The sequence below is a fragment of the Petaurus breviceps genome, unplaced genomic scaffold, assembly GCF_028583685.1.
Source record: "Petaurus breviceps papuanus isolate PSGF00001 unplaced genomic scaffold, PetGlider_PUasm1.0 90784, whole genome shotgun sequence".
NCBI lineage: Eukaryota > Metazoa > Chordata > Mammalia > Diprotodontia > Petauridae > Petaurus > Petaurus breviceps.
Window position 1 is genome coordinate 8,121,125 of NW_027187345.1, and position 15,149 is coordinate 8,136,273.

Here is a 15,149-nt window from a genome sequence, read left to right on the forward strand (position 1 = left end):
AAACTGCGGAAAATGGGGTTAAAGTGACTTACCCAGGGTCAGGTAGCTAGTAAGTGTCTGAAGTCATATTTGAACTCAAGAACATGAATCTTCCTGACTCCAGGCCCAGCACCCTATTCACTGTACCACCTAGCTGCCTTATATATGTACATAGGTGCATATAATGTATATATACTGATAGATGAGCCCTACTGGTTGTCTATATCAGACGTGTCAAATATACATTCTCTAGGTCACATGTGGCCCATGACATGTTGAGTTCAGACCAAACTGGATTAAGTATAATTGGGAAATATTTAACCAAATAAATAAAAACACAACAAAACAAAGATAATCTTAATAAGTGACTTTCTAAGTCAATATGCAGCCCACAGGGATTCTTATGCATGGCTACTATTTCTCTGTCACCACTGGACTATATAACTGCATATCATAAACTGTACAACAGACATTCTTCATTTACTTTGTCTTTCATGGAGGACAGTGAGATCAAATTCTCAGGTTGTTACTTATGTTTTATGGGTAGCTAGGTAGTGAGTACCTGGCCTGGAGTCAGAAAGACCAGGGTTCAAATCTAGCCTCAGACACTTACTAGCTCTGTCACCCTGGGCAAGTCACTTAACCCTGCTTGCTTTTAGTTCCCTCATCTGTAAAATGAGCTGGAGAAGGAAATAGCAAACCACTCCAGTATCTCTGCCAAGAAAACCCCAAATGGGGTCATGAAGAGTCAGACATGACTAAACAAACTGATGTTTTCCCTAAGGTTCTATGATATTCTAAGTCTTGAGTACAATATTGTCTATAAGGAGAGACATCTAGACTCTGCAGAGGGGTCAGATTCACTCTCCATGGTTTCTACACTATAAGCTAAACTTCTGAGTATAGTTGGTATCAGATTAAAATGTAATTGGGAAATGTTTATTAAGATAAATTAAAATATAATCAAACACAGATAATATTAATTTGTTAATTAATTTCTAAGTCAATATGTGGTCCAGAGAGATCCATTTTTTTTAGTTTGATACCATTCATTCACTTCATCAGCCCTGGGGAATCTCTTTAACTGAGGGCTCCACTCTGGCTTTCCTCCATTATAATGGCCATCATATAACTCCTTGTCTTGTCCCTTGACTAAGACATGATCAAGAGAGCTGAACAGCATTAAATCTTTTGTTATATTTTTAATGGAATCCTGATGCATGCAATGGAGATACCTTGATGGAAGAATATCTGAGGCAATGTCTTGCTCTATTCAGTGAAATGTTTTTTATAATCAATAAACAATAAGCATAGCAAGAACTTGTATTTCCTTTATCTTTCAACCAATTTTGTGATGATAAAATTCTAATCTAATGTGGAATACTGATTATGGTAGTCTACCTATTCCCTACTGATGCTGTAAGGATGCCATCAGTGTGTATGGAGGTTATGCTCATAACAGTTTTATATAGAGGGGAAGTAGATATACAGGTTAATAGTTCATTATATCCCCCTGTTTACCTTTTCCAGGTTTAATAAGGTCCAAGATTTTTTTCAATGCCTTTTGTTTCTTTCCTTCCTTTTCAGATCCCTTAATGCCCACATGATTATGTCCTATTTCTACTTTAGTCCCTCAGTTTTTCCTGTCTTTTTTTTCTCTCATTAGGACATTTGCTATACCCTTTATGAGGACATCCAGGATTGTCATGTTAGAGTGCATATATAGTGGTACCACTCTCTTTAATATTAAAAAAAATATAGAAAAAAAATAGCATAGAATCAAAATAATGTCCTCCTGTTGTTTAGAGAATGATAATCAAATCAAAGCCATTGCCTTTGGAAAAGGCACGGACCAAAACTCCCTTCTTTGGCCACCATTCTGCCATGTTTGTTGTCTCCCCCATTAGAATGCAAGCTCTTGGAGGACAGGGACTGTCTCACTTTTGTATTTGCATCCCTAGTGGTTAACACAATGTTTGGCGAATGTTAAGTGTCTAATAAGTGTCTTTCATTTATTCATGTCAGCAACAGGAGCTCCTCAGTTTATCTCTTAGAAGAGATAAAACAAGTGAGAATCTAGAGCGGAAATGGAGTTGTTTGGAGGGCTGTGCCAAATTAATACTCGAAGGCAGTTTGTCAAAGTTTAAGAGTGTAGTAGCATCAACCCCAACTTAAAGGCTTTGTTCCAACACTTCAATGAGAAAACCATAATTATGATTGATGGCTGAACATTGCATGCATTTACTTCTCTCTTTTGTTTCTAAGTATCAAATTGGGACTCCAAGAAAAGTTTTATCAGCTACAGAGGATGTCCAGATTATGAAATAAGAGGGCTAGATCAGAGGATCTCTACGGGGTATTCCAACTCTAGCAGTCTATGTCTCTAGAATATTTAGAGATCTAGAAGGAAGTGAAATATTTGTACCACGGAAGCTGAATGGGGCAGGATAACAGCATTAGTGGAGCATGGACCAAAAAGCACTAAATCACCTGGATTAGTTGTTGGAGCATTTATATGGCACTAAGCAAGAAGGAAGTGGCCATAATGATCAAGCCAGAATCCATATTGCCATTCTCAGCAATGTACATGTACAGACTAATGGTCTGCAGCAAACAAGAGAAGGAATGGAAGCTAGTGGTTATCCTAGGAACTGTAGAGAAGGGGACATTCCCAGATGAGGAAACTCCCTTTACTGATACAGGTCAGCATAATCTCTGCAGCCTTAGAGTTGTCTTGAGAGATTCAGTGATGTGACCAGGATTATATAGGACAAAACTATTAGGAGAGGATATAGGAAAATTTTATTTTGGATGTGTTAAGTGTGAGGTGTTTATAGGACATTCAGTTAGGAATGCTCCATAGGCAACTGGAAATACATTTTATTTCTTAAGTTCAGAATAAAATAAATATTTTTTTAAAAAGTGGGAAAAAAGAAATACTTATGTGAGAATAGGAGGTGTTGAAAGCTCAAGTACAGATTAGAGTTACTCACCTAGATATGGAAAATGAAGTCAAGGAGTGGGACAAAATTGTTGTGGGAGAATGAAGGGAGAGAGAAAGTGGTAGAACACAGACCTTAGCAAACATTAATGCACGGAGTTCTTAAACAACTGGTGTCCATAAGCTTAGTTTTTATAAAATATTTTGATAATCACATTTCAATATAATTGGTTTACTTTGTAAAAATCCTACACATTTTATTTTATACATTAAAAAAATCATTCTCACAAGGGATCCATAGACCAGACTCCAAAGGGATCCATAACTCAAAATAGATTAAGAACCTCTAATTCAGTGGGTAGGATGCTTACATTAGGCAAGAGCCAGAAGGAAAGGTCAAAGCAATAGGAGAAACAAGGTGAGGTAGCTCTGAATATATATTATATATAGTATATTATATATACATATGTTTGGCTCTAATTCTCTTATTTTTTTCTGTCGCTCATTTATTTCTAACTTACGGAATAAACCAAGCATTTTCTTAACATAGTATAGTAAAAAAAAAAAAAAGATGGTTGTGCATGAAATGGCAAATCTACTATATACAACTTGCCATTTCTTTTAAATACATAATAAAGTTGTCATGTAAATTTCTTTTTTCCCCTCCCCCTTGCCCTGCCTATTTGTGTCTAATGAATATGTTTTCAAAATCTAGTTAAAAGGAAATGACTCTTGGGGAGGTGGACGTTTATGATGTAAAGGTAAATCAAATGATTCCTTCCAAGATAATGTACCTTTAATGAAGAACACTGAGCAAAATACCAAGGGGAATAGTCAAGCAACTTTCACCATGGTAGAGAAGATAAACAATAGAGACACAAGCAGAAAATTCAGTTGGAGTTATCACTTTTAACTTGTTGTTGAGGGGATAGATTTTGTGTAGAAATCAATGAAGGCTTCTGAGAAAATGCTATTTCTCCCCCCTGTACTTGATGAGATGTGATGCTTGAACTTGAGGGGTAGAAGGAAAATTGGCATCAAGTGCATTCTAGCTAAATGATACTGTATTATTCTACCTGAATTACTTAGAATACCCAAGGGAAAGGAGAGGGGAAAGCAATTAAAAGGAGTCAAAATATGCTTTTATTTTATTTATACACAATAGGCAAAGGACCATGGTCAGTAATAGCTATCCAAAAATCTACTTTAAATATTAGGTAAAAATATACATGAAATCATTTTTAAAGCAACAAAATACAAACCAGTAAAAAAAAAACCTATAGAAGAAATTAGAAAGTATTCCAAATTTATTCCTAAATCAAAAATGGAAGAGGTTTACAGGCCCATACTCAGAAAATCAGTATTTATCTGAGGGAGGTGGATGAGATCACCTTCTGTCTCTAAATTCCATTATCCTATGAATAAATTTATGGCCCAATCCCAAGAATGAAGAACTATTTATGGCCATACAAAACCATCACAGCCATTAAGTATATTAAAAAAGACAGCTTTTCTATGCATTTTAAAGGCTTTGGTAAAAAGCAGGATCATAAAGTGTAGAAAAAAACACTAGACCTGATGGCAGGAGAGCTGGTTCCTGGTATTGCCTCAGAAAATGGCCTAGTGATTTTTCCCAAGGTCATACATCCTCTCTGGTCCCATTTTCTTATGTAAAAAGAAGAGATGGGGACAGATTCAGTTCTACCCAATCATCAGCTATTTAGCACCTAATATATGCAAGGCACTATCCTAGTCACTGGGAAGACAAAGACAAAATGAAAAATTAATGACATGAAATATTTAAAAAAAATCCTGCAAAGAAGTAAAATTCTACTAATTGGGAGATAATATTTCTCCTCTTCTCCCTCTCTCTTCTCAATTTCCCCCTACCCTTCCCCAGTGTGAGGATCTATGCATATCAGCACATATTCTGTAACTATGGTCTTTGAGTGCTGCCTGGGTTAAGGAAAAGTTAAGTGACTTACCCAGGGTCACAGAGCCAGGAAGAGTCAGAGGTAAGACCTGGATGCAAGTTGTCCTATCTCTGAGATTGGATCTCCAAGTACTATGCCACATTGCCTCTTCTGTAAAAAGGAGATAATAATAGCAACTACTTCCCAGGGTTTTTGTGAGGATCAAAAAACCCAGATGTTTATAAAGGGCTTGGCAAAATTTAAAGTGCTATATGTATGCTTTGTTGTTGTTGTTCAACCATATTACACGTTCAGTCATATTCTCCATGACCTCACTTAGGGTTTCTTAGTAACGATAGTTTGTCATTTCCTTCTCCAGCTCATTTTACAGATGAGGAAACTGAGGCAAACAGGGCTAAATGACTTGCCCAGAGCCGCACAGCTAGTCAGTGTCTGAGATCAGATTTGAACTCAGGAAGACAAGTCTTCCTGACTCCAGGTCTGGCATTCTATTTACTAGGCCACCTAGCTGCCCCTACATAGATGCCAGATATTACTGTTCTAGCCATTAATATAATTCTATTTAACTCTTTTAGAGTCTATTCTAAAATTTGTTCAATATCTAGCTCTATTAGACTGAGCTATTTGTACTGCTTTGTTCAAGAGATGTGACGTTTCATTATTGAGAGGGAGTCCCTGTATCACAAGTGTTTTTGGCAAACTGAAAAGATCTAACACATCTCCTCAAAATGTACACAAGGAAGTCATTCTGCCAGTATTTTTCCTTGTATAAATGCTATTTATTTGGATACAAAATGCCATATGCCCAATAACCACTAAAATCACTTACGCTCTAGGATGTGACTCATGTGAGCAAATAATGAACACAAAGCCTCATCTTTTCAGTAGAACTATTATTCAAGATGGAAATTTTATGAGCCGCCCCCCCACCCCCCATCACCGATTGTGTTTTCCTGTGTACCGGCTGCACCTGTGTGGCTTAGAACATGTCCCCAAGCATGGCTTCAATTTATTTTTGTAAATGGGATGGGGAGGGGGGGAGGTCAGTGAGGGGAGAAACACTTTAAGAATGTGCCATTGCTACACCGGATGCTTAGTACAAACAACAGATGTAGCATAATCAAGTCTTCTCACTCACTTCCTACTGAAGTCACCAATTAAGGACACATATCTATTAGATGTAAAAGGAAATATAAACTAGTCTCTGATCGACTGGAACAATAGCCATTGATAGCATCTTGTTTGATATGACACATCTTTCTTATATCTCTCTCATTAGGTGGTCAGTACTTAATATTTGCTCATTAAACACTTAATTTCTTATTTTTACTCTAAGAAAAAGCAGCTGTAAGGTGGCAGGTATTTTTTGTAGAGCATATGCATGGATACCTCAATTAAATATTTGGAGACCACAGTTCCTCCCAGATAAGAAGGAAGTTTGTGGACTCTCCTATTTTCTCGATAGTGGATTGGTGGGGCCTCAAACTTCAAGATGGAACAGTGATTCTTTGCAAGGTACCATGTTCAGCATAGTTAAATGCAGGTATGTGCATATAACCTTGGGGTTATCTGCTCTCCTACAGGGCCAGACAAAATACTTCAGCATAAAGGTGATTTTATCCTGAATATCTAAGAAATTAGTTAACATTACCCAATTCCTTTATCAATAAGCATATATTCTTCTGATATATTTGATAGAAGCTTGAATGCCAGGAGCAAAAATAATATGAGAATACTTTAAGAGGTATGATTTATACCCTGCATGAAACCCTTCCTTTGACAGATGAAGAAGCTGTCTATGTGCCTTCAAGTATTCTCACATTATTTTTGTTCCTGGCATTGAAGCTTCTATCAAATATATCAGAAGAATACATGCTCAGTGATCCAGGCATTGGATATTGTTAACTAATTTCTTAGATATTCAGGATAAAGTCACCTTTAGGGTGAAACATCTTAAATGACTACTTGAAATTGATCATTAAGACCTCAGTTATACTAATCATACATCATAAGCTTTTACTGAAAAAACAGCAGATGAATACCTACATTGACATGAAGCTAATTCAGTTGAATGGATTTTTTAAAAGACATATGAATAGACTTTCATATTTAGAAACTCAGTACAGAAAACTACTTTATCAATATATTATTTTTTAAAAATCAGACACTAGTGCCTAGAAAATACCAATTCCATTCAAAGATAGAATTTATTTTGCAACATGAAGATGCATTATCTTCATTTCAAAGGAAACAGGTAAATCCTGCTAAACATTAGTTTGGAGATTTCATGTTGGAAATTATCAATCAGAATTACAATGTTAAATCATGCCTCTAAGATGTGAAAAACCACTTGTGAGATCCTATAATTTCTTGTTCAACTTCTACTTCCATGTCAAATGATGACTGTGGACTGAATGGTTGCTAAACAGAAGTATGGAAGGGGAGGGAGAGAGGAAGAGGGGGAGGGAGAAAGGGAGAAGGAGAGGAAGGAGAAAGAGAGAGCAACCCCCAAGAAGTAAGCAAGGAAATGACTCAGAAGTCAGTACATAAGCACATGGTTATTAAATCCTATATGTTGTCTCTCTATGGTAAGGGTTCATTCTTCAAGTGTGTTCTCTCCCCCATCCCCATCAAGTATTTTTCAAGCACTGTTGAGAGGCATACAAAATAAAGATATGATGGTCTCTGACTTCAATGAATACAGTAACCTTACTGGAGAGAATATAGACACACACATGAAAACAAGCCCATGATAAAGCTCCCCATTCTACAGCAGGGATAATCTTGGTGAATATACATATAAATTTTAATTCCTTCTATTTTGAATAGGCAATGTACTTTTAGGCAGATTTCTAAAACTGTAAGTGGCTGAGAAGGGGCTGATTTGCACTGACAGGGATGTTTCCTCAACCTATACTAATGAAATCAGAGGTCACAATATACAAGCACACACACATAGAAGAATATACATACATACATCAGGACATATGATTTCCATTCTTCAGATGAAATAGGAAATGATGGTTTCCTGCCTCTCTTTCTTCCACCCTATAAATTTTCATCAATAACCATTAGAAGTAGTGTAGTATATTAGAAATCTGGAGTCCAAAGACCTGGGTTTGAAATCAGTGCCCTACACCTTATTATCTCTGTGACTTTGGGTAAGTTATTACCTCTGAGGACCTTCATTAACCTCAACTGTAAAGAAAGTCTCTCAGAGTTCTACATTTTATTTATTCTATAATGAATAAATATAAGTCAGACACTACAGGCTTAGCCAAGACATCATCATAACAAATATTTATATAGTGACCACAGGTACTCTGCTAAGAATTTTGATCCTCACAAAAACCTTAGGAGGTGAGTGTTACCATTATCCTCATTCAATGGTAGAGGAAACTGAAGCAGAGGTTACCCAGCTAGTTAAGTGTCTAAGGTCAAATCTGAACTCAGTTCTCCCTGACTCCAAGCCTCAGGCTCTATCCACTGTACCACCTAGCTGCCTAGTTGAATACATGAAACGGATCTGGTAGCTTTTAACTTTTTAAAAGTAGGAACGAGTCCATATTATAATATCACTAGTTTGGTTTGTCTGGCAAAAAGGGCGTATTTTTCCATATATTAAATACCCAAATTTGCAACATAGCACATTAGACAGTTGGTTGGTTGTTGTCCTTCATTCTTGAAGAAAACCAAAATGACATCAATATCTTGGGGTCAAGGTACAGCGGGTCTGACTGTGGCTGATTAAACCAATACAAGCTTGGATAGCTCCACCACAGGTCAGACACAAATAGTCCATATAATACTCTACTGTTAGAAAGCAGAGGAGATGTAAAGATTAGTAAGACATGGTCCCTTGTCCTCAAAAAACTTATAATCAAGTAGAGGGTGAGAAGACAAATCTTAATACAAATCAGAACGTGGTAAGTGTCATTAAGAGAATATAAAATGCTGAGGGCATCCACATTATTTCCAGGATTTCTCTAAAGGGGAATTTGTTTACATAGAAGCCTTCCTCACTCCCAATTTCCACAAATAGAACATGGGTCTGTGGCAAGATGAGAGTACACAACTCTAGAGATGGCTGAGGTAAGCATCTGCTTGGTCAGGAAATGGGGGTGGGGAGGCACATGTACCCGGCAAAAAGAAGCAGGATCAGGGACGATCTGGCCCTGCTCACAAGCCTTCCTGCAAAGAAGGTGAGCAGGAAGTTGGTAGAGTTTCCTGCCTGTCCTTGGATTTTCAGAAACCATCTTTATACTATTTTAAAGAGCAAACTTTTAAGTCAATGTATAAAGAGCTTCCTCCTTCAAAACACACTGCTCTCACTTTTAGATAAAACAAGAAAATACCAATTTCCTTATAGTCACATTCACTGTTTACAAAGTGCTTTGTCACTGGAAGCTCACAGTAACCTTGAGAAGAAGGGAAGCCATCCAAACACATCCTCAGTAAAGAAAGCCCAAACTGACTTTGTTAACATGCTATCATCAAACTAGACTTAGAACCACAAAACTCTCTTGTTAGTCACCCACTTACAACATTGTTTCTATGTAACTGACAGCTCCCAGTACCCTTACTTCATCTAAAGGGGATATATGCCTGCATTTTTGCAGAAAAAAAAATATACCCATTTAACAGAAAAGCAAATGAATAGTGCGTAAAAGAGGATTTTTCTCTAGGACATACAAACAATTAGTGGTCAGGCTGGAACTAGAATCCAAGGGATACCTATAATCCAAGTCTTCTTTCTACTGCCCCTATCGCCTTCTCAAGAGGAATAAAGTATCATTACAGAGAGGTAGAACCAGATAAAAATGAACAGGGGCAGCTAGGATAGTGAATAGAATACCAGCCCCGGAGTCAGGAGGACCTGAGTTCAAATCCAGCCTCAGAAACTTAACGTTTACTAGCTGTGTGACCTTGGGCAAGTCACTTAACCCCAATTGCTCTGCCTTTCCCCCTCCAAAAAAAAAAGAAAGAAAAAAGGAAAAAAATAACAAACAATAATAAAAGATCGGAATTGAAATTACACTGGTGAAAACATCAGCATTAACAATTGAACAACAAGCATTTATAAAGGGTCTACTATGTACAAAGGGCAATTGGGTGGCACAGTGGGAAGACAGCGCCTGGCCCAGAGCCAAGAAAACTCATCTTCTTGAGCTCAAATCTGTCCTCAGACACTAACTAGCAGTGTGACCCTGCTTGCTTCAGTTCCCCATCTGTAAAATGAGCTGGAGAAGGAAATGGTAAACCATTTTGCCAAGAAAACACCCCAAATACGGTCATGAAGAGTCAGACATGACTGAAATGACTGAGCTATGTGTAAGGCATTTCAATGGAAAAAGATGACAAAAACAAGAACAGATGTTAGGTAAAACTAAATGCCCTAGATTAGAAAGCTGTTTCTTAATTCAAAAAAAAGAGGGAAGGGGTGGGGAAAAGAGAGATCAGCATTATAATAATCCCCAGCTTATCAACAACACTCAGGTCATTTTCCACAAGTTAGTCTGTAAAGCAGTTGCATGGAATCTGAAACACATTTCCTCATAGAAACAATGTCATAAATGGTGGTTAGGTTTCTATGCCAGTCCATTCTTAAGCCATGAATACAGCTGAACTTTAGGAAAGCTGGGAGCCTCGTGGTACATATGGAGAAGATACAAAGGATAGCAATCTCACCTTTTCTTGAGCAGTATAACTAGGGGAAAATATATCACTGGTAGACCCCTTTCCTCTTCTCCTTCATGCCTTTAACATTCTGCACCCCACCTCACCCTTCCCTAGCAGATCCTGCCTCTTCAGACCATTCTCCCTAATGAAATTCCTGTTGCCTCATTATTCCCAGCTTGAGTATGAGCCACAGAAATGTAGAGTCCCCTAATCTTTCTAGAAGTATTTACCTTTGGAAAAGAGACTGCTTACTAATGCAAATGAAGTTCTAATTAGTAGTAATTTGGGCACTGAGACCAAGTGTATTTTTTTTTCAAGGTAGAGGGGCACATTATGGAAGGAGACATCTTTTTAAAGAGAAGAGGCACCTAACATAGACCAATGTGTGTCTGGTTGGTTGATTCCCCCGCTTGTCATTTCCCATTAACTGTTTCTGCTTTTCACAGCTTCTTCCCTTTCTTCCCTTCTTTAGAGCCCTCAGGTTCCCTAAAAGCTCCAAATTTTTTTTCTCCTCACAAAGGCTCTCATGGCAACAGAAGCCCAGCAGGACTCCACCAGCCATTTTTATCTCATTGGCCCTTTGTAAGGGAGAATAGAAGCTGTGGGGGAGGAAGAACTCTCTTTGCTTCACCTTTTAAAAATGAATTTAATTCATGCTTAGAGGGACTGTATGTCTATTTTCAGTATTTTTCTGTCTCTCTTTGGGACTAAAACCTCCCAGATTACTATGATTTTAGTCACCTTCTCTTTACTTCAGGAGTTCTTAAAACAGCAGGTTCTTGGGATAGAATGCTGGCATTGGAGTCAGGAAGATCTGAGTTCAAATGCTGCCTCAGATATGTACTAGTTGTGTGATGCTGGGCATGTCACTGTCACTTAACTTCTCATAACCTCAGTTAACTCATATAAAATGGGGATAATAATATCACCTACTTCACAAACTTGTCATGGGGAACAAATGAGACAGCATATGTAAAGTGATTTTAAAATATTAAAGCACTATAAAATTGTATTTATTATCTTAACCTTTTATTTTTTTGTATCTTGTATGCTTTGGCAATCTCAAGCCTGTGGATCCTTTCTCAGAATAATGTTTTTTTTAAACATGGGATTATAAAGGAAATGAATTGTATTGACTAGATATACATATACAGATAGGTCTATAGAAACAGATTTACAATCCCTGCTCTGTTTCTTAAAAATTTCGTACTAGTTAGGTAAAAACAGAAGATTGGTTAGTGTAGTATATAGTGTTGGATTTAGGGTAAGGAAGAGATGAGTGAGCATCTTCCCTCAACCAGGACAAGTCACCAGGCCTTAGTTTCCTTTTTTGTGAAAATAAAAATGTTGGACTCAATTATAGCTCTAGGTCCTTTCCAGCTTTTCCTCTATGATCTTAACATTCAAATATTCTTTTTCATTTCTGTTGATAGTCTGATACAAGTCCCTTTCCCTTCCATTTTCCCAAAGGTCTTTTCTACCTCTTTCCCTCACTCTTTCCTCTATCCCAATGTCTGGATGTCTTCCCTAGCTTAAGACATGTTCCCACACCCCAGGCACTTCACCAAAACAATGCTCTCTGATGGGCTCCATCAATAAGCTGTAATAGGTTTGTCTGTCAAGTGTCCCAGAGAATTGCAGGAAATCCTTTGCATTTATATGCCCAGATTGGGGCCTCACAGCTCCACCATCCTACTGCAAGGATCCGTTATACTAGCCTGGTCCCTTCTCTCATTGTTCAAGAAGTCTTTGTTCCCATTCAGAGGTGTTTGTCTCTTTTCAAATGCCTAAGTTAGTTAGCTGAACGTGAAGCTGATAATGAACAATGTGGGAAAACATTGCTACAAGTTATTTAAAAGTAGTACAGGGTGCTAACCTTTGCCTTTTAAAGCAATGACTTTCTAAGGGAGGTACGATATAAAATGGGAGCTATTATTATTATTATTATTATTATTATTAAAATGCCTATTTTAAAAACTGGCATAAGTACATATTATAGAATTTTTTAAAAAAATTAAACATAAATTGAATTCAATTTAAGTCAGGCCAACTTTCCTTTGCATGAAATATAAAGATAGTTCTTAAATTTTGTTTATATAGACAGAGTCTGATTTTGAATTTCTAATATAAACCAAATCTTTTACTATTCATGCCAAGAGCCAGAATGAAAAGACAACTACTTTAGCCCAACTTTTTAAAATGTCTTCGAGTTTTTTCCTGGATCACCATGAAAACAGGTTTGATTAAAGTGATTGTCTTTCTTCAAATCCAGCGAAGCATAAAAAGTCCTATAATCTCTGCCAGGAGCACAACAGTCAACAAGACCACCAAACTCAGGATACCCTCTTGCAAAGGATTTCCTGCAATTCTCTGGGGACATGACAGAACAACATTTACAGATGCAATTTAAAATGTTAGATCCAAGTATACTTCTAATTTTTTTTTTTTAAAAAAAGGCATTTTAGCCTCCATAATTTCCTCAGTTTTCGAAAGATCATTTAAGTTTTTCTTCTAAATGTTTTCTATATATTCATATACAGTTCACCCTCCACCCTAAATTTCCATTCCAGTTTTAGAAAAGCACATTGAAAATAATGTATTAAGATATTTGGCCTAATAGTGCTTTGGGAATATGTTACCTCTTCTTTAATCCATCACCCCACAAAGAAATTCCCTACAAAAAGCATGTGACTAGTCAGCACCCTTGTCAAGTGTCCAAGTTCTTACAGGATATTAAAGAGAATGAGGTAATGATCCCACATTCACTTTCAGGTGTTTCCTGATTGTTACCATAAGTGATTACTATCCTTATCATTCTTTTTCCTTGTCCACCACTTCTTCCAAAGAGCTTTCCTCTTTCAGTAGGCTGAAAACAGCTCTTCTCAGAATATAATGCTGACTATATGTATCTGGAGTTTACCATAATCTGCAAAACACTTATTATGCACAGGAGCGACCCAGGTGCTATTGACATAATTAGACATACAGCTAAGTTCAGATCTGTGCATATCTAATGAAATGCTTGCATCTATTTTAATTCATACTATTTGAAGTTATAATTCTGTAAAGTATGGTCATTGGTTCCAGCCTAATGGAAATATGCAGTGCAAATTTGAATAATGTGACCACTCCAGGGAATTAATTATTTGTACCAATCAGGACCTAACTGTAGTTCTAGCTTTAAAGACAATGCAAATCAATTTGAACTTCTCTATTCCTCAGTGTGATTACTTGTAAAATGATGGGATTATCATTCCCTCCCCCCCATCAGGGCTTCTTAACCTAAGGTCCATGGAGGGGGTCCATTCCATGGATAGATTTAGGGATGTTTGTCAACTTAGAATTTTTAATATTTTTATGACTGTTTTAATAAAGTTGGTTTCCTTCATTTGTATTTTGGCAACTAGTAATTTTATCTGATACAATTTAAAAACATGATTCTGAGAAAAGAGTCCTCAAGCTTTACTAGACTGACAAAGAGGTCTATTACACAAAAAGCTTACAACCTCTTATTCTTGGTCATTTCTAAAATCCCTTCTCACTCAAACACTATACATTTCAATCTGTCAATCGATAAACATTTGTTAGGTGCCTACTATGTATTGGCATTGTTAAATGCTGCAGATACAAAAAGAGGCAAAAGACAGTCCTGGCCTTCAAGGAGCTTATAATCTAATAGGGGAGACATTGTGCAAACAAATATATACAAAGCAAGTTATATACAGAATAAACAGGTGATTAACAGAGGGAAGGCACTGAAATTAAGGGGGGTTAGGGTTCCTGTGGAAGGTGGGAATTTAGTTATGACTTAAAGGGAGGTCAGTAATCAGAGGGGAAGAAGGAGAGCATTCCAGGCATAGGAGACAGCAGGAGAGAATGCCTGGAGCCAAAAGACAATGTGTGTGTGGGGGGAGGGAGGGGGACAGCTTGGAGGCCAGTTTAGTAACTGGATCTAAGAGTATATATGTGTCAGGGAATAAGGGGAGACTTGAAGTCATTTATATGTAATCTTTATTAAGCAGTTATGTGCTCAATATGGGGAAAGTATGAGGCATTTACTCTGGCCCTCAAGGAGTTTCAATGGAGAGACAAGAAGCATACAGGGCATACAACAATTAGAAAACAACTATGTATTAAATAATGTGGAGTTGCATAATTGATATCATATTGCTTGCTTTCTCAATGGGTGGAGGAAGGGCAGGAGGGAGGGAGAGAATTTGGAACTCAAGTCTTTTTTAAGAAGAATTTTAATTTTTATATGAAATTGGAAAATATTTAATGAAATAAGTTTTGTGTGTGTGTGTGTGTGTGTGTGTGTGTGTGTGTTCAGAAGAGGGAAAGAATACTTGGAACTAGAATAGTCATTTATGAAAGATATTTGGGACTTCTAGAATGGGTAGAAGGCAGAGGGCTAAAAGGAAAGGAGAGAGGATTAAAAAAAATACCTCATGTCATTAACAAATATCTCTTAGATTTCTTCTATTAAGTACTAAGTACTGTTACATCTGCAGTGTGTGTGTGTGTGTGGGGGGGGGGGGTTCAGGGCGGGAGGAATACAGGAAATAAAAATTAATGACATGAGGTATTTTTTTTAATCCTCTCTCCTTTCCTTTTAG

The 15,149-nt window shown here is 37.2% G+C and overlaps 1 protein-coding gene across 3 annotated transcripts in view; it reads right to left on the reverse strand.

Annotated features, from left to right (window-relative positions):
* PLEKHG1 (pleckstrin homology and RhoGEF domain containing G1) overlaps nucleotides 1–15,149 on the reverse strand; it is a 280,152-nt gene that overhangs the window by 247,019 nt on the left and 17,984 nt on the right. The window contains exon 2 of one of the 3 annotated variants that reach the window (XM_069069688.1): nucleotides 4,906–5,004. The exons of the other annotated variants lie outside the window; for them this stretch is intronic. The gene's annotated coding sequence lies outside the window, so the exon portion shown is untranslated. The remainder of the gene's footprint in view (nucleotides 1–4,905; nucleotides 5,005–15,149) is intronic. 3 annotated transcript variants of the gene reach the window in all.